This window comes from Rhodnius prolixus, unplaced genomic scaffold, assembly GCF_049639745.1.
Source record: "Rhodnius prolixus isolate KJV_2025 unplaced genomic scaffold, Rpr scaffold_1, whole genome shotgun sequence".
Classification (NCBI taxonomy): Eukaryota; Metazoa; Arthropoda; class Insecta; order Hemiptera; family Reduviidae; genus Rhodnius; species Rhodnius prolixus.
Window position 1 is genome coordinate 8,367,615 of NW_027411581.1, and position 24,799 is coordinate 8,392,413.

The 24,799-nt window shown below is 35.0% G+C and overlaps 1 protein-coding gene across 5 annotated transcripts in view; it reads left to right on the plus strand.

The window, feature by feature from the left end:
* Nucleotides 1-24,799, plus strand: part of smash (smallish) — a 203,188-nt gene that overhangs the window by 88,682 nt on the left and 89,707 nt on the right. For 4 of the 5 annotated variants that reach the window (XM_074130655.1, XM_074130604.1, XM_074130987.1 and 1 more), the window contains one exon: nucleotides 9,041-9,173. The gene's annotated coding sequence lies outside the window, so the exon portion shown is untranslated. Of the gene's footprint in view, nucleotides 1-537; nucleotides 560-9,040; nucleotides 9,174-24,799 lie in introns of those variants that run through there. The other variant, XM_074130715.1, reaches the window with a different exon arrangement.

Sequence of the window (24,799 nt, forward strand, 5' to 3'; positions counted from 1 at the left end):
TTTGAGCAGGGCTTGATTTAAAGAACAATCTTCGAGTTCTCTTTTGGATTTAAGGAATTGATCTGAGAGCCAGAAGAACGTCGTAAATTTCATTTCAGTGGAACATTTTTAGTCCGCTCTTTCAATCGATTTTTTTTTTTCGATTATAGGGCCTTTTCAATCACATTTTTCAATAATATATTTAATCAATATATGTCACTTTTACTAGTTTACCATCAGTATTACCCCAACGATCAATTTCAATTATTTTATTTTTTTAAACTAAGTCGCATCAATTTTGTGTGAAGTCATTGGCACCCCCGGGGCTCTTTATCAATGCAAATTTCTCAGGCAACACTGTCCTCTTTAGGAAGACGAAACTCTCAATATCAGCATCTGAATTCGATTCCAAGATCTCCGCATACGATCTTTTCCAACAAAATCCGTTAATAACCAATTTTTATTCCCCCAATTCATTGAACTATATTTCCAAATTTTTCCAGTTGTTGAATATATTTTTTTTTTTTACTTCCAGGTCGAATTAGAAAATTCCATTGTTCTATCAAGGAAATCAATCGAGGTCAGTTAAGATGATATTCTTTCGGTATTTGATCTGAAGAAATTAGTAAATCGATTCTCTGATTTCGTTCTCATTATTTATTTTTTTTAGTTGCAACCTGATCTACAGTGTTATGTCTAGGCTATCCCCCACCACTCTTCGTATAAATTTGTATCAAATGTTGACCGGTTTAAAGCAAGGACGATCTATTTAAGAAATAATAGAAACGTTTAAAAATGGTTTGAAATCGTCTGCAGGAGGTTCGTGTTTTGAGGAAATTAAGAACTTATAATTATTAAAATATTCTATTTACATCCACAACATTTATAATAATGTTTGAGTAAATAACAAGTTTGGTCCTTTGACACCTTCTTGTCAAGCTAGTGAAAAAATTTGAGCTTTTATTAACTGAACACCCCGTGTTTAAAGAAAATCCCCTAATAATGGGAAAACCATGTACAATTTCTTTTTCTTTTATAGAAGTACTTTCGCATTTGAAACGTTTTCAAGTGACTCAGAAATTTGCTTGACGTTATAATGAACAAGTTACCTACTTATTGTGCTAGCTCCTGTTATGACTTGAAAGTAATTAGTCATCAAGCTTGAAAGAATAGTAATAACAACAACTTATCTATTTATCTAATTTAGAAAGCGTCAGTATTATGGCGTATCTCAATAATAAGTTCAGTTGGTAAAGTATTTGGCCTCCAAAATATATATGTAGTACATTCCTCCATTTCACTCGTACCAAAAATAACTGGTTATAGGATGTTAAAAGATTTGATTCTGCAGCAGTAAATTTGATTACTCCAGCTGTAAGATTTAAGCCTATAAATTTTAAAGTACCATCAAGCCTTTTGATGTTCTCAACCAGATGTGATCACTTAGAAGTGGTTTAGATTCTCACAGCCCTTCAGTTTTCAAAGTGCCATCCTGGCTGGGTTGTTATCTCTCTTTCTTTTCGACCAAAAGTGTCCTGCCTCAAGTGCTTGGGCTATAAAATGTGGAAGGAGCGATAAGGAAAAAAAAGAAGAAGAAAAAAAAGTGTTTCTCTAAAGTACCCTTTCAGTATATTGCGCACCACCAATATCTTTGAGGAAAGTTCTAAGGAGGAAGTGAGTCACTGAGGAAGTGACTCTTAAATCTATTTAACGCTCCCCCCGCCGGATTTTGGGGGGGGGGACATTGAAACGTAGTTCTCCGGACTTGTGGCAGTAATAATAATAGTCTTTATTCAGAAATATAATATAAAATAAATGAAAAACAAAATACTTACTTGTAGACATACCTCTCTGGTCCATGACCGTCGGAGGGTGACTTGTGGCGGTAAAAGAATCACATTTAAAAATCTCATAATTCTGATATTAATGTGATCAAATTTGTTTTGTTACATTAACATCGCGTAATTATTAATGGCAACAAGAAATGCGGAACTCTCTTTATATTTTTTCGAAAAAAGAAGAGATTAAAGTAAACATGTTAATGTTCATATGAAAAATTAGTCTAGCATGAACTATGGGAAGAGGGAGAGAGGAAATATATATAATGTATGTTGGGTTTAGAGATGTTTCGTGTTGGAATTGGCAACAGTCGCCGAGATGTTAACGGTCTGGGGAGGATTCTCCTCTCGCAGACGAGAGATACTTGTCCAGATCTGAAAATAAAACACATTCCTGTAATTTACTCTGGGGGGATGAGTTGACTTTAAAACTGTACGTTGATGTATGAAATAATGTGGATATTAAGAAATATTTACTAAATACATAATAAATAAGTAAATAAATAAAGAATAAGTGAATATTCTTGGATTTTGTTCAATAACCCCACTATCTTCGTGAAATGATAGCAAAAGAAATTAATGGATAAAAGAAAAACTCGCCTGACTTCCTTCCGCCTTGACTGACTTAGAATGTATCGTTTCATTGCTAGCAGCAGTTTCGGTTTCGATTTAAAAAAAAAAAAAAAATTATTTCTTCAAATAAGTAAAGTAAGGACCATTTTTTTTCTGGCCCATTGCTCAGGGAGCTATCTGCTTCGTGGTTAGTCGTGCGAAGAACCCAACACTTAGTGGTAGTGTTAGAAACTTGAAATTCCGCTATTGGCTGGCCTCTTCCTTGAAGCTCACTGTCCGGAAGTAAAAAAAAAAAAAAAAAAAGTATTTGCAACATAGTTCCGCTTCAGAAATATTCTGTTTAGAATAGAATAGTAGATGGGACGGGACCCTCGCCCGACAGCACCGCAGCCATAAGAGACTTATTGTGCCATCCCCTTCTTAGTTCTAGTAAGCGAACCCTCCTCTACTAAAGAGGTTGAGGACTTTCCCTACTAGTTCTTTTTGCGCTACTATCTCCTTTGGCCTCGAAAGTTGCTAAGGTTTCATCCTAAGGCAACCGCTCAAGATTCCAACGCAATCAAGTGAGAGGCCTTTTTTTCCTTCTCTTCCTGCGCAACAATTTGCACAACGGCTCCGAGCTAATAAGCCCCACCTTGCACAGATGCTTCTTGAAACTACCTTGCCCCGTGAATAGGCCTGTAATCAGAGTAATCTGAGACCCAAGCATAGGGTCTCTTTGGTTCTTTGTTTACACAGCCAAAGGCATCATAGTCTTGCTGTGTTTAACCTCAGGACACATCACCCAGTTCTTTTTCGTGCTCCCTCCAGATCCAGTCTCTTGAGAGCCGCACGAACCGGAGCCCCCTGTTGATCCCCAGGACAGGCTAATATTCATTGTTTAAATCTACATCCACATTTTGAAGTGAGCCTAGAAATATTTAATTGTTTTTAGATTACAGTAGAGCTTCATCTATTCAGCCAATGACCGTACAAAAAAAAATAAATAAATAAATAAATAAATGAAATAACGTTTCACTATTTAGATGGCCTAGTGTTATTCATCATAAACGCACATTCGACCTGGAACTTCCCTTTTTTATTCACTCACACAGCCAATACGATTTCGTTCCACTTGCAAATTTCCGTTAAAATAAATTATGTACCAAACCTTTTTTAACTATTTTATTCATAGAATATTTTCTAGGACAGAATACATAAACTACCGGAAATATTATTTATTTATTTTTTTAAGAAGGAAAAAAAGCCTCCTATTTAATATACTTTCGTTTCCTTTCACCTAACTGTATTTATGTATTTCATTTCAGTGTACCAACTTAAAGCAATTTTTAAATAATAACCGATATATATTTTTTCTAACTATTTTTTATTTGCTTATAGAAAATACATTTTACCGAACCGTTTTTTTTTTTTTTTTTACATATAAAAATTGAATTTGATCGTTCAAAAGATATTATATAAATTTTTGTTTTTATTTTTCGCTAAATTATTTGCTCGTAAGCATTTCAACGTATTTGGAATCGCCAAGGTGATGATTAGAGCATCGTATTTAAAAATAATCAATATTCCATGTTTGTAATGGGAATTTTATACTTTCCAGTATATATGGTCTACAAGGATATACTTTCCAGTATATATGGTCTACAAGGATATACTTTCCAGTATATATGGTCTACAAGGATATACTTTCCAGTATATATGGTCTACAAGGATATACTTTCCAGTATATATGGTCTACAAGGATATACTTTCCAGTATATATGGTCTACAAGGATATACTTTCCAGTATATATGGTCTACAAGGATATACTTTCCAGTATATATGGTCTACAAGGATATACTTTCCAGTATATATGGTCTACAAGGATATACTTTCCAGTATATATGGTCTACAAGGATATACTTTCCAGTATATATGGTCTACAAGGATATACTTTCCAGTATATATGGTCTACAAGGATATACTTTCCAGTATATATGGTCTACAAGGATATACTTTCCAGTATATATGGTCTACAAGGATATACTTTCCAGTATATATGGTCTACAAGGATATACTTTCCAGTATGGATGGCCTTGACGACAAGAGCTCTGTGATATTTCTTGCATCCTCCGGGCTGCAGACTTCTGGATAGGGAAATCTGAGATCAAGGCTGATGTTTCTCGTAGTGTTTTTTTTGGATGAAAACTTCTCAGATCTCTCGATTGATTTCCTTCCTTGGGCTTTTGTAGTCGTAACAATGAAATGGAGGTTCATGCTCTCTTAACGAAGACTCTGTGAAACTGTGGAAGGATGAATGTGACAGTCACTGGGTTGAGCGAGTTGCAAAAAAATTTACAATTTACGTTCATGGTCTTATCAGCATACTTGGTGGACCTCTTAAGATATCCTTCAGTTTTCTTGTGTTTGTCCTTTGGTCGTAAATGAATTAGTGGTCAAGAAATAAGTGCTTACATCCGTTCTGTTGCTTTCTTTTTGTTAAAGTCCGTTGTTCAAGATTCCTTTGGGACTTAACGTAGGACTTGCCCCCTCTATTTGTACTAATAAGATGTTGTACTTGTTTGAATTACACTTACAAATAGTTTTGTCGGAAAACTTATTTAATAGAAGTGAAGAGAGAGAGATTTATTTTACGTTCGGCAGAAAAATCTGTAATTTGATTTGCATGTTCAGTTTTCAATATACAGTTTCACACCGGAAAAGATTGCGTGAGAAAATAGTACTGTCTGTGTGTGTGTGTGTGAACACTCCAGGTGAAAAACGGGAAAATTTTTTTCAAGAAGCTTAGAATTTAGATAGATTTGAAGGAGAATGCTGGTGAGATTCCAGGTGCTGCTGGCCCTTAGATTTTTCCCTATCTAGGAGGCTCTTTCAGTTCATTGTCCGGAAGCCGGGGCTGTCCACTGAAAAAAAAAAAAAGCTTCCTCAGATGTTTGGACGGGTTTTAAATTTAAAAAAACAAAAAAAACAATGAGTATTCCTTGAAAGTTTTTCGAGTTCTTAGACGAAGAAATGCCTCAACATTAAGTGTGACTTTACAGTACTTTTTTTTTGAATTCCCTTTATTTTTTGAGCTATTAAATGTTTTTTTATATAATTATTAAAAAATTAGCGAACGTTCAAACTCGACGAAAGCTATTACAGGGGCGCAAAACATAGAAATGAGGAATCGATTTTAAAAAATATATATATAGATATACATGGCCCACTAAATATCTTTTAGTTCCCTGTTCTGGTTGGTCAAACTACGTTTTTAAGGACTCATAATTTAATTGAAGGAATGGAGGTTAAACAGGAATTAGAGCGCTAAATTTACTAGAAGTTTATAGACAATTTTCCGGTTTGTTATATAGTTTTACCTCCTCCTCATTCATTCTCTTTGAAAAGAGAGCCAGAAGGTTTTTTTGTAAAGATTTCTGGTAAAGAAAGTTTAATTTGTTGAGAGAACTCCTTGTGAAGAATGTAGGTCGACTTTTTTGGTTGACCCCTTAACTAATTTTCAATTTAAGACTATTTTTTTTTTTTTTTTGTAAAAACGTATTAATGTCATTCGATTGTCTTTTTTAATTGAGCAAAGGTCACATAGTCTTTTTAAAAAAAAGGTGAAGCATTTTAACGTAGTTTTTTTTTAAGGTTATATTTCTTTATTTTTATTAAGTCCCCTTTATTAATTTTCAACAATATTCAATTGTTCGATAGCTCTCCAATGAAAATCGCTGACGAATGTTCCTTCCCCTTGCCTAAAAACAAATTAAAAATAAATAATTATAATTATGATATAGATCAAACAAAAACCATTTCTGGCAAGATTTTCCAATTTTGGTAAATGCTCACTTTACTTATGGGCCGCCACCTCCCATAAGCCACCTCCATTCTAGCAAAACTTGTGAATTCATTTTTTAATTTATCAACAAATTTCTTGGTTCATTTAAAATTTCTCCACAATAATCCACTTTTCCCGTTGTATGCAAATATACGTGCTCACAGCAGCCATTTTGGATTATTCATCTTTTATTTTTTTGAAAATGATTTTTCTTTGAAGAAGTCATATTTTTCACTAAAAAAAACTTCCGTTGCAACAAATAATAATAAAATAGGCCTGTTATATTTATAGATTATATTATTGAAACTTTAGCCGATATTTTTTTGTTGTACGCATCGTTGACCAAACTAAGGCCATCATCTCCTGGAGGAACTGTTAATAACAGTTTCTTGTTGGTCCAGATGTTGTTGTGAAATCCAATCTCTCTGGCTCTCGCCAACAATCTCCTCCAAGGTAACACAGTGCATCCTTTTTGCAGAGGCCCAGTTATGCTGCAAATTTTGAATTTGATCAGGTAGAAATAATTTATAAGAAGAAAGAAGTTTTTTGCAGTAAATATCAGAATAATATTTTTTATTTAAAATTTGAACTGTTGGAATATTTCATAACTTTTTTAACGTCATCATTGCTGAAGTGGAAATATGTTCACTGGTGACGAAATAAAAAAAAAATATATATCTGGTGAAAACTGAGACTTCCCGCAAGAAATAAATTGTTTCATCATTTCTTTATCACTTCCGGCGAGAACACACAACGACTTCCTTTTTGTGTAATTAGTATTTTTTAATAGTCATTCTTATAATATTGAATTTGCGGAAGGTTTAATTGGCAGCGCCACCATCGACATAAAAATTTATGGTCTCAATTTTCCTGGTTTTTCAATGGTCCTGGAATCAATTTTTTTGTAGACAAATGTAACCAATTAAAAAAGTGATTTATTTTTAGCCTGTGCCAAGTTTAATAATGCGAAATGGGTGTGGAGCTCCATCTGGAGGAAATTTTCATGAATTTTCTCTCCTATAGTGGCCCTGTTTTTGTGACCTTTCTTCCCGTTCTATACATTCTCCTTCTCCGACAATATAGACATCCTATCAATCAACTTAGATCCCGTTATAGGCAGACGTCTGTAATCTACAAAGAGTCATAACCAACAAACAATTCCATGAACTCTGTTATCCTGGTTACTCAAATGGAGGATCAGGATAAACGAACCAAATAATTATAATGTCCATCTGAAATTAAGCCAACTTTTCCTTCTTTTTTTTTTTTTATCCCTTCCCAAATACCTGCTCCTATTGTGAATCAAGTAAAATACCAAGGTTTTTCATTTGGGCAAACTATTTGCGTGTACACCTTCACCACCTATACTTGTCCTTAAACGGATATAAAATATACTGCAAAGAATGTTTATAAAACGCTCTAAACTGACACTAACAAACATACGGACTCCCTGACATTGTGTGAATCAGCCAAACGAACTAAACTCAACTAAATAACATATCCAGGAATCCGAAATTCTAAAATATATATTTACAGGGTGATCCATTTAGAACGCACCAATCGCTAATAGCTTTTTAGGAAAGCGGAATTTCGAAAAAACCCACGAAGTAAACTATATGTTTTTTTCGGTCTAGTTTTCAAATTTTCCATCCCCGATGCTGTATCTTCTTTTTTTGTCGAAGTTACGACTAAAAACCGGTTTGAGGTTTCGTAAAGACCACTGGGATCTTGACAAAGATTATGAAAACTACATAAAGAACTGTGAAAAATGACGTTGATCCTGTTTCGATATCCCTAATATTAGTCGAGATATTTAAGATCAAATTTACAATTTTACCTATTTGTGAACGGTTTTCAATATTAATTTTCCACCAGAAATAGACGTTTTGGGAGGTCCTCTGACAGCAAAAAATGTTATTGGTGACGCAAAGTAAAAAAATAATAATAATTGATGTATAACGATGTATATATAGTAAATGCCCCATTTTATGTATTTTCAAAACTCAGCTTCCTCTTCTATCAATATATAAATTAATATTTCTTAGGTGCAATTCCGTTTGTATAAATAACTAACCAACACTACCATTGGTAGCCCATTCACATGGCCCCGCTAGTACGTACATATGTACGTTCTAATCTCATCATTTTTGCTATTTAATACAATTGGATGCTGTTACAAAATATAATAATTAAAAAATACCTCATTAAAAATGTGTAATAACGTAGTTTTAGTTTTGCATAAGTTCCCCCTCTAGATAAGCTAGTGATATAAACTAGATATATAAACAAATGATGATGGTTCAAACATGATGATTGCACAATGATGGTAATGATGATTGGTACGTCGAAATATTGTAGTTATAAATAATAATATATTTATCTCCCTTTTATGATATAAAATAAATAAAAAGAAAAAAAACACGATCTTGTCTTTCTTTTATTTTTTATTCAAGCTCCGTTATTTTGATACTCCATAACTCTTTGCCTTCTCCTCCAGTTGTCACAATCATAGCCGTAGAAGATGTTCCTCTATCTAATAGGATATGACGGTTTCTAGTTCTCCATCTTGTTTGCTCTACTACCCTTTCTTTTCTGTAATCTTTCTTCTTCAACTTCTTTGCTGGCATTTTTTTTTTTCAACTGTATCTTCATATCATTCTGCAAGGATAAATACTGTTACGATAAAGTAGAGCTTTTTGAATTCCTTTCACCTTAATGTGTCACATCATATGTATTTTATTAACCTGTTTGATCTAGTTGTTATTTTTATAAATATGTACATGTCCTATACATGTCACTAATACAAACTTATTTTATTTCTTACAGTTGATTGGATAGCCAAAGTGGACGTGCCAATAATATAATCGCCTTCTTCAACGGAATTTTTTTATCTTTTTTTTTTGTTATATAAAAAAAAAGAGATTACCATCATCCGGGAACTAAGAAGAACACGATTGAGGTATGTCCTATTCATGTATTCATTACAGGAAATTCATTTTCTCATAACGTGCAAATACAAAATTATTCTTAACTAATCTAATGCGGAGCCGGAAACATAAGTGATGTTCGAAATCTCTATACGCCAAACAGATTAATGCATTACACTGATGATGCATAACAGTACGAATCCGTTCAAAGATACCGTGCAATGACAGATGAAATCAACGAAATTTACTTTTACATATGAAAATCCTATTTCTTGTTTTGGAAGTCACGTTTTGCCAGGGTTTAATGGGGATTACTTTACTATTAAGTTTAGGCAAAGTAAGTCACCGTAAACATTTCCTTTTTTCTCTGTAAGCACGTTAAGACTCATCAATGATGGTTTTATTACAATTATTAACACTACTACTTAAAAACATCATGTCTTGCGAATTTATAAATTTAAATCTTCTAGAAACCACTGGTTATAAAAATCCCTATTTTTTTTTATTATTAACTATTCAATTTTGATAAATAATTAATTTATGAGTAAATTAATAATATGATAATTTAGTTTTCCATTAAATCTATTTGGTTTCGGATGAAATAACTTAAGAGGTTTTATTACCACTTGCAAATCATTAACTTGTGCGTTGCAACTTGCAATGCCCTAGCGATCAATACTGCCATCTGGATCTCCAGTCAGCTGATCCTACTGTTCAGCCCCCTCCTCTCAGCTTACACATCCTTTCACAGGACTGTTGGAAGCGGAAACAGAGATTCCTGCTCCTTAATGAGGGATTTATATATACATTTACATAAATACATCTAAACACTTATACATGAAGTAGATAAATAAGATTTAATCGGATTGATTTCTAATTTGACTTTCTTCATTTCATAATAGAAAAGTTTGATTATCACGTAATTATTGATCAGTAATTTGTGCTGGTTCATAGAATTTTTGTCACGTGTAATTCTAGCCAGTAATTTTGTCACTTTCTTCTATCCTGTTGCCCTACAGAGGGAATGTTTTTGAGTACGTGATGTTTGGCGAGTCATATTCGAATATTCCCCGTGTATTAGAGATTAAAGATTTAGAGAGAAGTCCTACTCCTATCTCTCCACCCAAAAAAATCCTGATTAATCTACCTCTAAGGCGTAACGAGCGGTTAGAGGCCAGACCCGCAAAGCTAAGATGTATTGCGGTACTAGGCTATATTCCCCGGCCTATACCTTTAATGATTAATATGAGAAATTTATAGTAAAGTATGTTTGCTAGTCGCCACGATAGCCGAACGGTTAGAGGCTAGACCCGCAAAGCTAAGATGTATTGCGGTACTAGGCTATATTTCCCGGTCTATACCTTTAATGGTTAATATGAGAAATTTGCAGTTAAGTATGTTTGCTAGTCGCCACGGTAGCCGAGCAGTTAGCGGCTAGACCCGCAAAGCTAAGATGTATTGCGGTACTAGGCTATATTCCCCGGTCTATACCTATAATGGTTAATATGAGAAATTTATAGTAAAGTATGTTTGCTAGTCGCCACGATAGCCGAGCGGTTAGAGGCTAGACCCGCTATGCCAAAATGTATTGCTAGGCTATATTCCCAGTCTATACCTTTAATGGTTAATATGAGAAATTTGCAGTTAAGTATGTTTGCTAGTCGCCACGGTAGCCGAGCAGTTAGCGGCTAGACCCGCAAAGCTAAGATGTATTGCGGTACTAGGCTATATTCCCCGGTCTATACCTATAATGGTTAATATGAGAAATTTATAGTAAAGTATGTTTGCTAGTCGCCACGATAGCCGAGCGGTTAGAGGCTAGACCCGCTATGCTAAAATGTATTGCTAGGCTATATTCCCAGTCTATACCTTTAATGGTTAATATGAGAAATTTGCAGTTAAGTATGTTTGCTAGTCGCCACGGTAGCGGAGCGGTTAGAGACTAGACCCGCAAAGCTAAGATGTATTGCGGTACTAGGCTATATTTCCCGGTCTATACCTATAATGGTTAATATGAGAAATTTATAGTAAAGTATGTTTGCTAGTCGCCACGATAGCCGAGCGGTTAGAGGCTAGACCCGCAAAGCTAAGATGTATTGCGGTACTAGGCTATATTCCCAGTCTATACCTTTAATGGTTAATATGAGAAATTTGCAGTTAAGTATGTTTGTTAGTCGCCACGGTAGCCGAGCGGTTAGAGGCTAGACCCGCAAAGCTAAGATGTACTGCGGTACTAGGCTATATTCCCCGGTCTATACCTATAATGGTTAATATGAGAAATTTATAGTAAAGTATGTTTGCTAGTCGCCTCCGTCCACGGCACCTAATTTGGGTAGTTGGATGTAAAGCGCTCCAGTTAAAGTGGGCATTACAATATTTTTAGTTGAATCTACCTCTGACGATGGATGCACGAAACAGGTCTAGGATTGAATCATGCTCACCACGACAGATAAAATGAAATATATTATCCAGCGAATCTAACCACATTTTCAATACTTTTTTTTAATGTGAAAAAGGAGCTTCGCCTTGGTGCTGTATGTCGCTGCAGAGTGCAAATCGCAATGAATGTGAGTTCCTACCACATTTCTTGGTCGAATTGTTACGAAGTATCTTTGACAGTTTTCACCTTTTTTCTTTACGTCCTTAATTCTGTTGGAAAGTTGGTGCTTAAGAAATCAGATTTTTCTTTTACATTCACTTTTTGTTGATTCATTATAGAATTTTATACTGATTAGCATAAAGGTGCTCATTCTAAGGTTAAACGTGATTTTATTGAATCTTTACTTTAGGATGGCGGTCGGGGGGGGAATGAAGTGTTAATTTTAATAAAGTAAAATCTAAAGAGAGAGATGGAGATAGCGGTTTGTTTATTCAGTAGTTACCTTCAGTTTTTATTGAATTGTTAATCAAATACTAAGTGAATGTGAAAGAGATTGGGGTTTTTGTGCTTGACTGCGTCGCTGAGTGTGTCTCTAAGATGGCGGGGTGATTCTGTTGAAGACTTTCGAAAAAATTGTTGAAATGAATTAGAATAAAATTAATGCAGTCGCTGATTAAAATGCATCCTTCTGCAGTAGGCGTATTTTCAGCTAACTAACGGAACTGGCCATATTTCTTCTATCTTTTGGATTTTCTACCTTTATATCCATCTCACAAACTAATTTTAACATTTCTTTGGTTGAATTGTGAGGAAGTTGATCTTTCAATCTCGTGTTTCACTCATTACGGTGGTACTCAAGTTTTATTGGTAAATTTTCAATATTACATTAAGCACAAACACATATTATTTTAGTTACTTTTGGGGATTTTCCTTAGCATGGAGTTTGCCATAGAATGTGGACAAAATATATAGCACATAAATGCCAGATATAAAAAAGATATGCAAAGTAATAAATTTAAATTTATGTGAACAAAATTAAGAGCTTTTCTATTTCATTCTATCTTACGTCATATCTTAGCTTTCATTAGCTTTCTTAGCTTTTAAAAAATTACCACTCATTAAGTTAAAAAATTTCTTATTTTTAAGGATAATTTGACATAATCATATACAGCGTTGGTTTGATGTGTAGAGTTTATAGAAAATAGATTAAAATAGTTTTTCTGAGTCACGTAAAGCTGTTAAAGTTGTTCAATTTACGTGATCGGAAAGGCTCAATAATTTATTAGAAATTCACTGACAATGAATCCAATTGGTCCCTCTGTTTTGTAACTAATCTAAAAAAATATTTAATGTAGTCATAAAGGAAGGACCTCAGAATAGATACTTCCGGTAAAATGACGTGATCAACAAAAATTTTGACATAATCACAATAATTTCCTTTACTTTTTATAAAACTAAATTTAGAAAATTTAAAATATCGTGACGCGTGATTTGTGTGACGATGTAATGGTGGTAGTTTTGTACTAATTAACCCTTTAGGTATTGGTGTTTGAATTTCCAAAATCAGTTTACCAGCGCATTTTTACCAGGAAATTGGTTTAAAAACTGGTTTAGATCAGTTTTATTTATATACTTCAACCAGACCAATTCCGTTATACTGAATTTTATTTTAAACTGACTCAACATTACAGACCGCACAAGCACAACTCTGTACTCAAACTATTCTTTACTTGAACCCCATCCAGAAGGTTCATGATCATCTGATCGGCCAATAGTAAAGAGCATCCTCTGAGTTTACTACTTCGATATAACGTAATAGCCGACTGATTATTAAAACTGTCCGGTAGTTGTATAAGGGTTGATCGTCATAAACTGCACGAAAAAGCGTAACGTTGAAAAACACCCAACTTTGACAATTATTTTCTCTTTTTCTACAAAAGATAAAATTCCCAAATTTTCTTTGTAATATAGGGCAAATCCTGCTTTATGACTGTAATTTCTTTTGCAACAACCCAGATCTGATAGATTTTGAGAAAAAAGTTGCCGAAAATGAGTAAAAACGGCATTTTCAGAAAATGTTCTTGTTCTTCTTGTTACCTTTTTTGTAAACAACGTAGCGCCTAAACGCGAGAACCGATTTTAATGAATTAGGTGTCATTCGATTCGGAATTTTATGTAGATGTGCCTTTTTTTGGGGGGGGGGGGGTCTCGACGATGTAAATCGAAAATGCTACAAGTAATCGCTTATTTATTATTTTTATTTTGAACGGGGCCTAACGTGCAGCTTCCAATTATAGGGTATCGTTGACGGAGGCAATCACATACTTGATTTCTTAACCTTTTTTTCTAATAAATAAAAAGAAGCTGTACGCAGGATTCGAACTCGGGAACTCGCTCTTACAAATGCACGCTTCGTAACCACGATACTAACATTCCTCGCCGCTTTATGTGGGTATGTACGAGTATGTAATTTCATTTACTTCTTGTCTACAAACAGTTGAAAATTGAAAGTAAAATCAGGATGGGGCTGATGGAGCCCCCATCCAACCAGATAAATAAAACCACGCTTCCGCCACTGCTTTCGAGGAAAAAAAAAATGCATCACCTTGCACTCTTAATGCATTTACTTTAAAATTAATTACTGTAGATAAAGAGCACATTATCCTGTCCCGAAGAGTTTACAGTAATGGCTTCTTTTTTAAAGCACCACAGTTTGGCTTGGATAGTAAAGTGCATGTTTAGAAAGGTTTACCAACTGTTGCTCACAAAAAAAAAAAAACATTCGTGACGCACTTTCACAAAAACGGAAATAAAAATAAAACAAACAAAAAAATAAAATATCTAAAGAAGAAGCCCCATCATTGGTGACTAGAAATGGCCCGAGTATATAACAATCGTAAATAACTATGTTTATAAAAGAAAGGGAAATGGGACGAAAATTACTGTTTACCAAGATTTGCAACGATTTAGAAGGAAATGTGAACAGAATTTTTTTTTTATAATCAAGACGTCATCTCAGCCAGCTGAGAGCAGCCATTGTCTTAATTCTCCCCCCCCTTTTTTTGTGGGCAACAGAATTCCATATTATGGTCTGTTTCGCTCTCTAGGATTCCTCTTTTTCAATTTACTTCGAAAGATAAAAGAGAATTACATAATAATTGTTAACTCTAGTTATTGTCTAACAAAGGGGAAGTTATTGCATGCTATTTCATAAATAACCTGCCCCCTCACACTCCCTCTCTGTCCATCTCCCCTCTCACTCTTTTAGAAAGCTCGTTATACCAAACTTGGGACTTTAATTCACTTAATTTCACTCTAATGATAATACTGACTAGATGTCGTATAACAGTTTCCTTTTAAGTACTCTCAACAAATAAGTGCAAGCTAAATTATCCTTTAATTATTTCTACTTCCGGATTACCGCCCCATTTTTTTTACTTTCGCTTCGAAGGGTAATTACTTGGTCTTAAGCGTTCACTGAGATCGAAAATATGGTTTTCAAAAATGGGGGTTCTGAATGTTGTATTTCCGGTTCATAATTATTTTTAAGGAAATACTGTTTTACTGAGTAATTAGATTTTCATGAAGCCAAAGATTCCGTGCTGAAAAAACAATTAATAGAAGGGGCCTTCAGTGGTTGTACAAAAAAAAATTGAATGTTTCAATTGAAAGAAATGAGGGGACGATATTCAGGAGTCACATTCTATTATACGGGAACCATGTTGTCTGGATAGTCTATCTAATAATTGGGCATTTCTGGGTTCTTCACTGGATGGTTTAGGGATCTTATTTAGGAAATCTTAGGTTTTCTTCGCCCTTAATTATGATCTGTGAACGGTGTATTTCACTATACTTCTTCCTGTGAACAACTCTCTTCAAAAATGGGTTACCCTTTTCACTGATCAGCTTCTTCTTCTGCGGTTGACCAGCATCAGAATGTTTAGTTTCTACCTCAGCTACCTCCTTTTTTATTCATTCACTCATTAAAGACTACGAGAAATAGTCGGAGCAAGTTTACTCATCTTTGTCTTACGCTATATACTTCGTGTAGACACAAACAAAGCATCTTTTTCTTTCAGGAATTCCAAATGCGTTTAAATCTGGAGATGACGATCATCACATAGTGTTCGAGTGTAGGTGCTGGGCATTTCTCCACTATGCCTCGTTTTGCCTCACTTCCAAAACGAGATTGTTTTGCCTTTTTTTTGCTGGTATTCTGCCACCTGAAACCGGATGCAGTGGAGTACCGCATAAAGTAGTTGTGATTTTGCACACACTTAGCGTTTCGGCTTATAAGTACTATTCGCGGGTGCGGCGCTTAGGTGCAACCCTCGATATTAAACTTCTATTTTAGTTCTCTCAACTATCTGCCCAGATAGAGATATAAATGTACCATTTTTGTTTCAAATATTTAGCTGGAGAATGCAGCACAGTCTGTTATGCTTAGAATTGGCCTTAAGAGGTAGAATTGGTGACCGGGGGTCGTTTACCTGTCATCGTGAACGTTGTATGTCTTCTAAGCCAGAATCTTTAACTACGGTGCACAAATTTACTGAAGCCATTTCTTTTTTTTTTAAGATCCAATTTCCGAGAAAATTAGTCGGACTAGAATTGTGATAATGTTGTAGAAAAATAAAGACGAGTGCTGGTCATATTTTATCTTCTTGTCCTGTTATCTTTCAATTCTTCGTAACTGATCTTTTTATTTATTGAAAGTTAATTGCTATCAACGTTGACTTGTTGTCCGAATAATTAATCTTGTTATCTCATTACGAAATATGTCTATTTTATCCATCTTTAATTAGTAGCATAACTGGAAAACAAATTATTGTTTAAGATCGGTGACCCGATCAACATCCTAAAGAACCTTATTAATTGTTCGTATTTCAGTACCGCCTTCTAGATATAGTGTTTTTTTTTAACTTCCGCCTAATGAACAAATTAGTCATATTTAGTCGTGATTTATTTACGTCACTTAGCTTCACGTAAATATCTAAATAAAATATGCTCTAGTAAATAGTAGAATGTGATAATCTGTTGATGGACTTCTTAATGGTGAAATTATTAAGAAAAAAAAAGTTACGTAAGTTTAGTTACTACACTTCCTTTAAGGTTGTTGCCTAATTGGTTTGGTAGTTTGGGTTTGATTGATCTCTTTTTGCCAAAACTTATTATATTCTAAATCTTGTTCTTATTTTTTTTTTAAAAAAACTTTTGTTAAATATTATCGGTAACAGCGAGTACTCCTTCATCTGATCGATTGTTGTTGGACGCCTTATTGTCAGCGTATTTGTGCTGCATCAATGTTTCTCCAAAAATGTTTTCTGATTCTTCATCTTTAACAATGAAAATTGCGCCTGGTATCCCAAAGTTATTTTAGGACCGAAAATCCTTTCTTTTTCTTTTAGAGGAACTTTATTTGTTGCTAGTTTTTCACCTGCTTTTAGTTCGCCTTTTTTTTCAGACTGATGCACCTGGCAGAAATGGAGTTCTAGATTATAGTTGATTTTGGTATGGTGGATCCATATTTAGTTTAGCTGTTCAGAAGTTGCTTTTCAGCTGCCTTAGGTGATTTGTTTGGGTTTTTTTTTATTAATGGCTGCTCCAGGAAGAAATAGATCTGTTGAGCCTTCCTGTGGCTTTCCAGAGAAGAGTAATCATCTAGTGATGATGAAACCTCCCCGCCCAGGCTCCATAATTGAGTCCTAGGAAGAGAGCAGCAATCAGGCATAACCTCTCCTTGATCAACCTCTAGTGAGTGCTCTTCTCAAATATTTTGAACAAGCTCTTCCAACACCAAGTAACAACTACCAAGGCTCTCTAAAGTCTCAGAAAGAAGGAAACGTCGCGGCAATCAAGGAAAATCACTTCCTGTTCACTTTTAACGCCTCCAAGGTTCATCATCCTCACACAATCCATGTGAAGACTGCTCAGGAGCTCTCAGGTTGTGATTTGTTTATTGTTAGGGCTTTGACATGGAGTACCAAATGACTTTCTCGTGCTGTAAGAGATGGGACTGACAGCCGCCAGAATTGAAGAAGTTAATCATTACCTTCTCTCCTGAGAGTTGAATGCACCACTACATCCTGAAATACTCCCATACTGATCGAAAGATAAAGTTCTTTTTCCTCCTCGTTGGTTCCAAATGTAGATCGAGCTATTTATTTGGACATCTTCACTCGTAGAACAATCATCTCGATACGAGGACGATAGGTAACCTCTTTCTCATAAAAAAAAACACCCACATAAAGGGCTAATTTTTTGTAGGTATTTCTAGGCGGAAGTACTGTGTTAATCTAGCCCTGAGCACTGCCTCTTCAGAATAATATAAATTTAGTAATAGGCAAGTTAACGGAAGCTACGTAATGTAGGAAAATTGCAATTTTTATACTGAGTGTTTGTACAAATCTTATTTAAACATCAGCTGTCAGTGTTCAGCTGATCAGGCGCCGAACAAGTGATAAGTTATAGACGGATGTCACTTACTAATAGAAGCGTATTTGGAGTGGCTCAAATATAGCAGACATACGTACCTGGCTACCAAGTGTTCCGCATTCTTAACTGAACCAACTCGGACCGCTCAGTTGCCGTATTTTATTTCTGATGTACTTACTAATTTTAATGAAAATATAATATTTAATTTTCTAATAACTACGTCAAGAGGAAGTTTTGTTTCTTTCGAGATTTTTCAATTTTTAATCAATAAGAATTTTAATTCTCCGAGTCTAAGATTCGCCGATATTTTTATCAGCACTTTTTATTACCTATGTTTATCGCAAAAAGGTGTTTTTACTTTCTACTAACGGTTTATCGTCATTTTTATTGCGGGTTTCTCTTAGCCAAAACATGTCATTTTATTTTCTTAATTTTTGCACGGTTAATTCCAGTTTATGACCTTGGAAAATCCTATTGTTTTCCATTAACGGCACAAATAATGTATTTCAATATCAAAATATGTAACTTTCTCTTACAACAGACATGCTAATTGACTGTAATATAATACGTAGACTTCGCTAATCGACTGTACTTTAATACGTAGACTTCTATCGATATACAGCTGTTCAGACGGCATGGGAGCCAGAAAGACAGCAGTTTACTAAGTGTCTTCAAAACCAAAGTATGATCCCCTTGCGAGCACTATGGTTCATTTGCAATGAACAAATCCATAGGGAACTACCATCTACAGAAACTGCAATAGTCTACCCACCTTTATAGGCTACGAATTTATTTTAGATTTTTCAGCAGTTGTTATTTATAAGGATTTGGTGTTTGAACTTAGGATATAATAATGTTAGTTAGTCCTATTTATTCAAAAGTTTTGAAACATTTGTCGGTGAATATTTTGGGATTTTCGAAGAGTTGTAACCCAAGCTTCTTTTTTTAAAAAATCATTTTATTTTACAGTTCCAAAAAGGGCATCACACTCTATGTCACGTAAATCAAGGAAATGGAATATTTTTGTCTTTCATGAGACCCTAAAACTTCTACTTCCGTTGTAAAGAAAAAAACAACTTTATTCCAAAAGTTCCACGCTTTGCAGTACTTAGTTCACTAACTTAAAAGAAATAATTTATGAATAACTCATTAATTTATTTCTGTAGTTGCAGCTTAATTTATTCATTAAATAAAGTTATTCTTCCATTTTGTAGAATAAAGTATAAACTCAATTGTTTTCTTGCTTAAATCAGGTCCAATTTATGTTGGTCAGGGAATTTTCGGGAACGAGACGAGCGCGCGTAGGTTGTTGTTAGTTTTGTTGTTAGAGGTCGTGTTTTGTGACTTGTATATATTACTACAACATCCGGTGTCCCAGCGGAAGGAAGAAGGTCCACCAAACTACAAAACATTGTCCACATTATTTATTAACTGAGAAGGCGGACACGAGAGAAGAATTTATGAGGTAAAAAAAGAAAAATGGTGAATTATTTATTAACTTTTTTACTCGTTTTTTTTTCTCCTCTCCCAATTGGTGGAAGAAGTCCTGTTATACATGGCCCAGCGGGAGAGGAACAAATTTATAGCTTGACGCTTGACCTGAAGAACGAATATTGGAGTGGGTACTCTTTTAGGGCTTGAGAAGTTCGGAGACGCTATTGGTATTTGGTTAGTTTTGGACCCTACAATCTTCTCATTGGTTTGGTCCAGCCAGAACCGTAGTCCCCTTTCACGTTCACTCTTCATTCTCAGAAAAAGACATTGCTAGAATTCCTAGATGAGGAACCAAGTTTTTGGGAAAACGGGGATTTTAGCGGTGTCAGAACACTTCCGAAGGACTTCAAGTAAAGATATTCGACGAACCTCAGTCTTTGTGCAAGGTCCTTAGGACGTCCATGTTTTCCTCCATCTTCCGGCCTACAATGATGGTATGTAGACAGATGCCAGGTGTATTAGCGTTTTCTTTTCTTGTATCTCCGCATATTAATCAGTGCATGCTAAGATTTATCAGACTCTGCTTCTTCTTCAGTTGCCCAATGAGTCGATAACGCCTCTTAAGGAAGGAAGCCTATTTTTGCTCAGATCGTAGCACTCTTCAGATTTCTTCCGCTCATCTGTTCCAAACAGACGCATCTCCAACTCCAGTTTTAGGCGGTTTCTCTTGACTACACCTCTGCAGACTTCCTCTTCCTACCTCGCATCTGATTAGATCGGTCGTTTTTCTCCAAGAAAAAGTTCCCAAACCCTGTAAGACGGAATACGCCGACGCCTTGTCTTGTTTGGGGGTCAATCTCATTGTACAATATTTTGACATTAAACAATGTAATGTGTAGGTATTGTTAAATGTCAACCTTCTGAACGTAACGTGACACTTTATATATCTCTTGACCCTCACCAACATTTACGTTTAAGAGAGGACATTCAAGTGCTTTCGAAGGACTACACTCATTTATACTGGTCGTTGTTATTTTAACTGTAATAAAGAAACAAAGTCGTGTGATTGTTGTAACAAATAAAAGATTTAAATAAAATGTGTATTAATTTACACACGTAGATCGCGTACACATACACATGTTGGTGCGTCTGTACGTTTGTGTTCACGGCATCGTTTTGCCGTTCCGTTACAAGAAAATAAGGTCACGTGGTAGAGAGAGGAATTTGTATCTGACTTTTGTAAATGTTCTTCATTTTATTTATTGAAATTTGCAAAATGAACTATTTTTCTCTACTTATAATATTAAGTTTTGTGTATAAAGATATACAGTATACAGGGTGAATCAGTAAGTAATATCCGTAGGCCTACTATGTGTAGTACATCTAAAGTGGAGTTCAATGACGTATTGGCCAACTTCATATTTTCCGTTGTTCTTTAGTGACGTCACTTTATTTTTTTTTTTCTAAAATCATTACTTTTTTCCAATAAAAATGTTATTACTCAGAAAGTTTTAGTCCGAATTCGATTCTGATGACACGGTTAGAAAGACAGATAAATTTTCTAAAAAAGTGATCCCATTTCGAAGCATAAGTTATTCTCCCAATCAGCCTCAATCTTCCTCCGGATGCTGGAAATTTTTGAAGAAATCTCATTAGGCCCTTATGGGATCATTATCGGACCTAGGTGCGCTGGCACTTTTTATAAAAGTTTCCTTGTCTAATGGGCTTTCAAACGGTATATCATTTTCCAGGATTCCTTTTATCTCCGTACGAGAAATTACGTTTGTTTTGCATGAAAACGTGTTCACGAGAACACAAACAGTGTTAGTTTATCAAGTTGTTTAATTCATTGAAAACTCTTTTAGATTGACAAGTAGCTAAATCGAAAGTTTTCTAATTGCGTTTTCGCCGAAAATACAAGTAATATATATACACTCAACAGCAAAAAAAAACCGGACACTTAGATTTGGTCTCATAATTTTGTTAAATACGTTAATCTTTTTAATTTATGGTAAGAATTGGTTTATTTATAAGTTATTTACACAAAATCTACCACAGATGACTATTTTTTATTAATTATTAACACAAAATTATAAAATAAAGAAAAAATAAGAAATTAACACATTTTTTTTTAAACTTTATTCTTCATTTTTATCAGGTTTTCTGACAAGGGATGTTCTTCTAATAGCGGGTATTTCTCTCTCCTCTATGGCGAAGGGCCCTAATCCTGTCAGGCATAAAAGAAATTAAATTTTGGACGTACTCCACCGGCAGAGCATCCCATTCTTCACGAAGAGCAATTTGGAGCTGATTTAAGTCACTAGGAGGAGGATGACGATGTCTAACATTCCTTCCTAAATTATCCCATAAATGGTCTATGGGATTCATATCGGGAGTTCGTGTAAGCCAGTCCAGAACTGTGATTCCCACTTGCTCCAAGTATTCGGTAACAATTCTGGCGGTATGTGGGCGAGCATTATCCTGCATCAAAATGAATTGGTCACCAATAAATGGAGCCAACGGGATCACAGCCTGTAGGAGCACTTCCTCAATGTACCTCCGAGCAGTCAGAGCCCCCATTATCAATGAAAATCAGTTCAGTACGGGCGTGGAAATTGATTTCACCCTAAACCATAACTGATCTCCTTTCGAAAGGTCGTGACTCGCGAAGAGTACATTGAACAAATCGCTCCCATGATCGCCTCCACACTCTGTCTCGATCGTCTGAGTGGTATAGACCAAAGCGAGACTCATCTGTGAATAAAACTGTTCCCCATTGCACTACAGTCCAATGAAAATGCTTTTTGGCAAATAATCGCCTTTCTCTACAATGCCTTTCCAGGAGTTGGAGCCCTGTCGCGGAGCGCCTTGCTTCAAGTCCACGCTCCCTCAGTCTCCGCCATACTGTGTCCGAGCTAACACGCGTATTTCGCGCCATTTGAAGTCTGACCCGAACCTCAGGAGCAGTTAAATGGCGGTCTCTCAATACTGAGAGCGTGATAAATCGATCGTCAACTTCAATTGTGGCCCTTGGTCGGCCACTGCCAGCCCTCCGTTCATAACTGCCAGTCTCCCGGAAACGCCGAATGTATCATTAATGGCGGACTTCGCTACTCCAAGTGTTTATGCGATAGATCGGACGCTCCGGTCTTTTCTTGCCAAGGCATCAGCTCAGGCTACGTCTACATTCGAAAGAACCATTATTCTGGACCAAAATAAAAAAAAATCACGTCTATTAATGACAGAAAGGCGCGGTTAATAAATTAAAGATCTTTAAAGGTGCGAAAACCTGCTTACAGTTTAGAAGAGTTCCGTCAAATAAAGCAGCCTCAAGACAAATAAGCCACATCTGAGTCTTATCTCGTGCCCTACTGATCCTGAAGGGATTAGTTCAATGGACTTAGACCCTTCCTTCTCTGTAATAACCAGATTACCCACAAAAACAAACACATCACTGATAATCAGCTTTTAATATAAAAAATATTAAGTGTCCGGTTTTTTTTGCTGTTGAGTGTACATGATAATAACTGAAGTGAATAGCTTCTTCATTTCGAAATGACTAGATACCTCGGTTTGTGCAGAAGACTTGAGACCAACACACAGCTTTGTTGTAGATCTGACGTCATCTGAAATGATGTAACGAACAAAAACAAAGTGATGAGAAAGACCAAAGAAAGGGGCTTTTAGGAGACCCCTTAACTACTGTAATATCAAATGAAAGAAAACTGGTAGACAGTAAATTTAATCCCCTTAAAAAATAATAATAATGAAATATAAGATAACCTTGTATGCATCGCAAATATTTGTCTGCGCACGTAAAGATAAATACGTGCTCTATTTGCTGAGTAGGTGACAATACATAACTCCTTTTTAACTAGCAAACATATTTATTTACTTAGAATTTACGACACACTAAAGATATTGCTTTATTAATTCATGTGAATTTATTAATTATTTATGCATACGAAGTATTAATAAAGTAGCTTCATATTTATGGCTGTAAAAAACAGGAGATTAACGTGCCCATATATCTAAGAATGCCTGCTACAATTAGCCAAAGAATGAATCTTCACAAAATAAGAATTAATTATAAAACCCGTGCGTAGTCCTTTGTTCAGAAGTTGTTTATAAAGTGTAAAAAATAGGCTTAAACGAAATAAAAAAAATAAAACAGAAATAACCTACGAAAAGGAAGGTTAAATAGGACATAGTTACACTAGGACAAGTCTCTTGGCCCTTCTGTGATCAGCCCGTACAGGAATATTCATTTTCTTCCTCACATTAAGGAACAGACAGACAAAGTGATGCCCACTAGCCTACAGACTACAGCCCAAACTGATTGTAATGCCTCTATCAGAGCATCTTATATCTCCTTAATATTTAAATTATTCTCCAGCAAGAGAGCGCAGGCGCAGTAGCTACTGCATTACCCTGTAATCATCAGGAATAATAATATTCTCTCTTAGGACTGGACCAGTTTGTGTTTCATTTTATTCTTCATCTTTTCTTTTCTTTCTTTTTGTATCCTTCTACCCAAACTATCCTGCCTCAATCTGTGGCTCGCTTCAATGTGTTTTTAATTCTTTTGATTTTTATTAGTTGTTTGCTCCGAAATATTTTTCTCTTTTTGTATATATAATCGTTATACTAAAAAATAGACGCTATTAGAGCCTAATCTAATCTCGATCATCAGTTCATCAATAAATTTATTCTCTCGATTCTTATAATTTTCTCTCTTACTCTCTCAATGGCAGCCATGTCTGAAATCAGTTAAACTAACTTATTCATTTATCTGTTTTTATTTTAATCGTTCACTTTTTAGTCGTAAAAATAGTTTTTTTTTTACAATTTCGAATTTGACAGGCATTCTTATTAATTTAATTTAGTTCCGTTTACTTTCTCTATTTGTTAACCTGTCACAGGTAATATCTGATGAAAAAACAATTAATTTATGGCAATCGTTAAATAAAAGGCCTATTTTTGTACTAAATTAGGCGCCACGATAGCCGAACGGTTAGAGGTGAAACCCGCAAAGCTAAGATGTATTGCGGTACTAGCATAGGACTTGGTTTTTATTTCATGGTTTATATGAGTTTATAGAACAAATTACTTCGAAGTGTAGAAATAAATATTATAGGGTTATACTAACCGTACTTACTTATATGTGTTGCATTTCATTAATTTGTGTTAAAATAATAATATTTGATAATGAAACCTTTGCCTTTGTACAGCTATTCCGGCGTCAAATCTAAATACTTCCATTCGAATTTACAATTTAACGCGTTTTATAAACATGTGACCACGATAGATTAGCATTTTTTATTTATGAGATTAGTTATTAGTATAAAACTAATTACAAAACGTTTGAGCACGTGACTAAAAATCTTATGCTTTCAAATTAATTTCGAT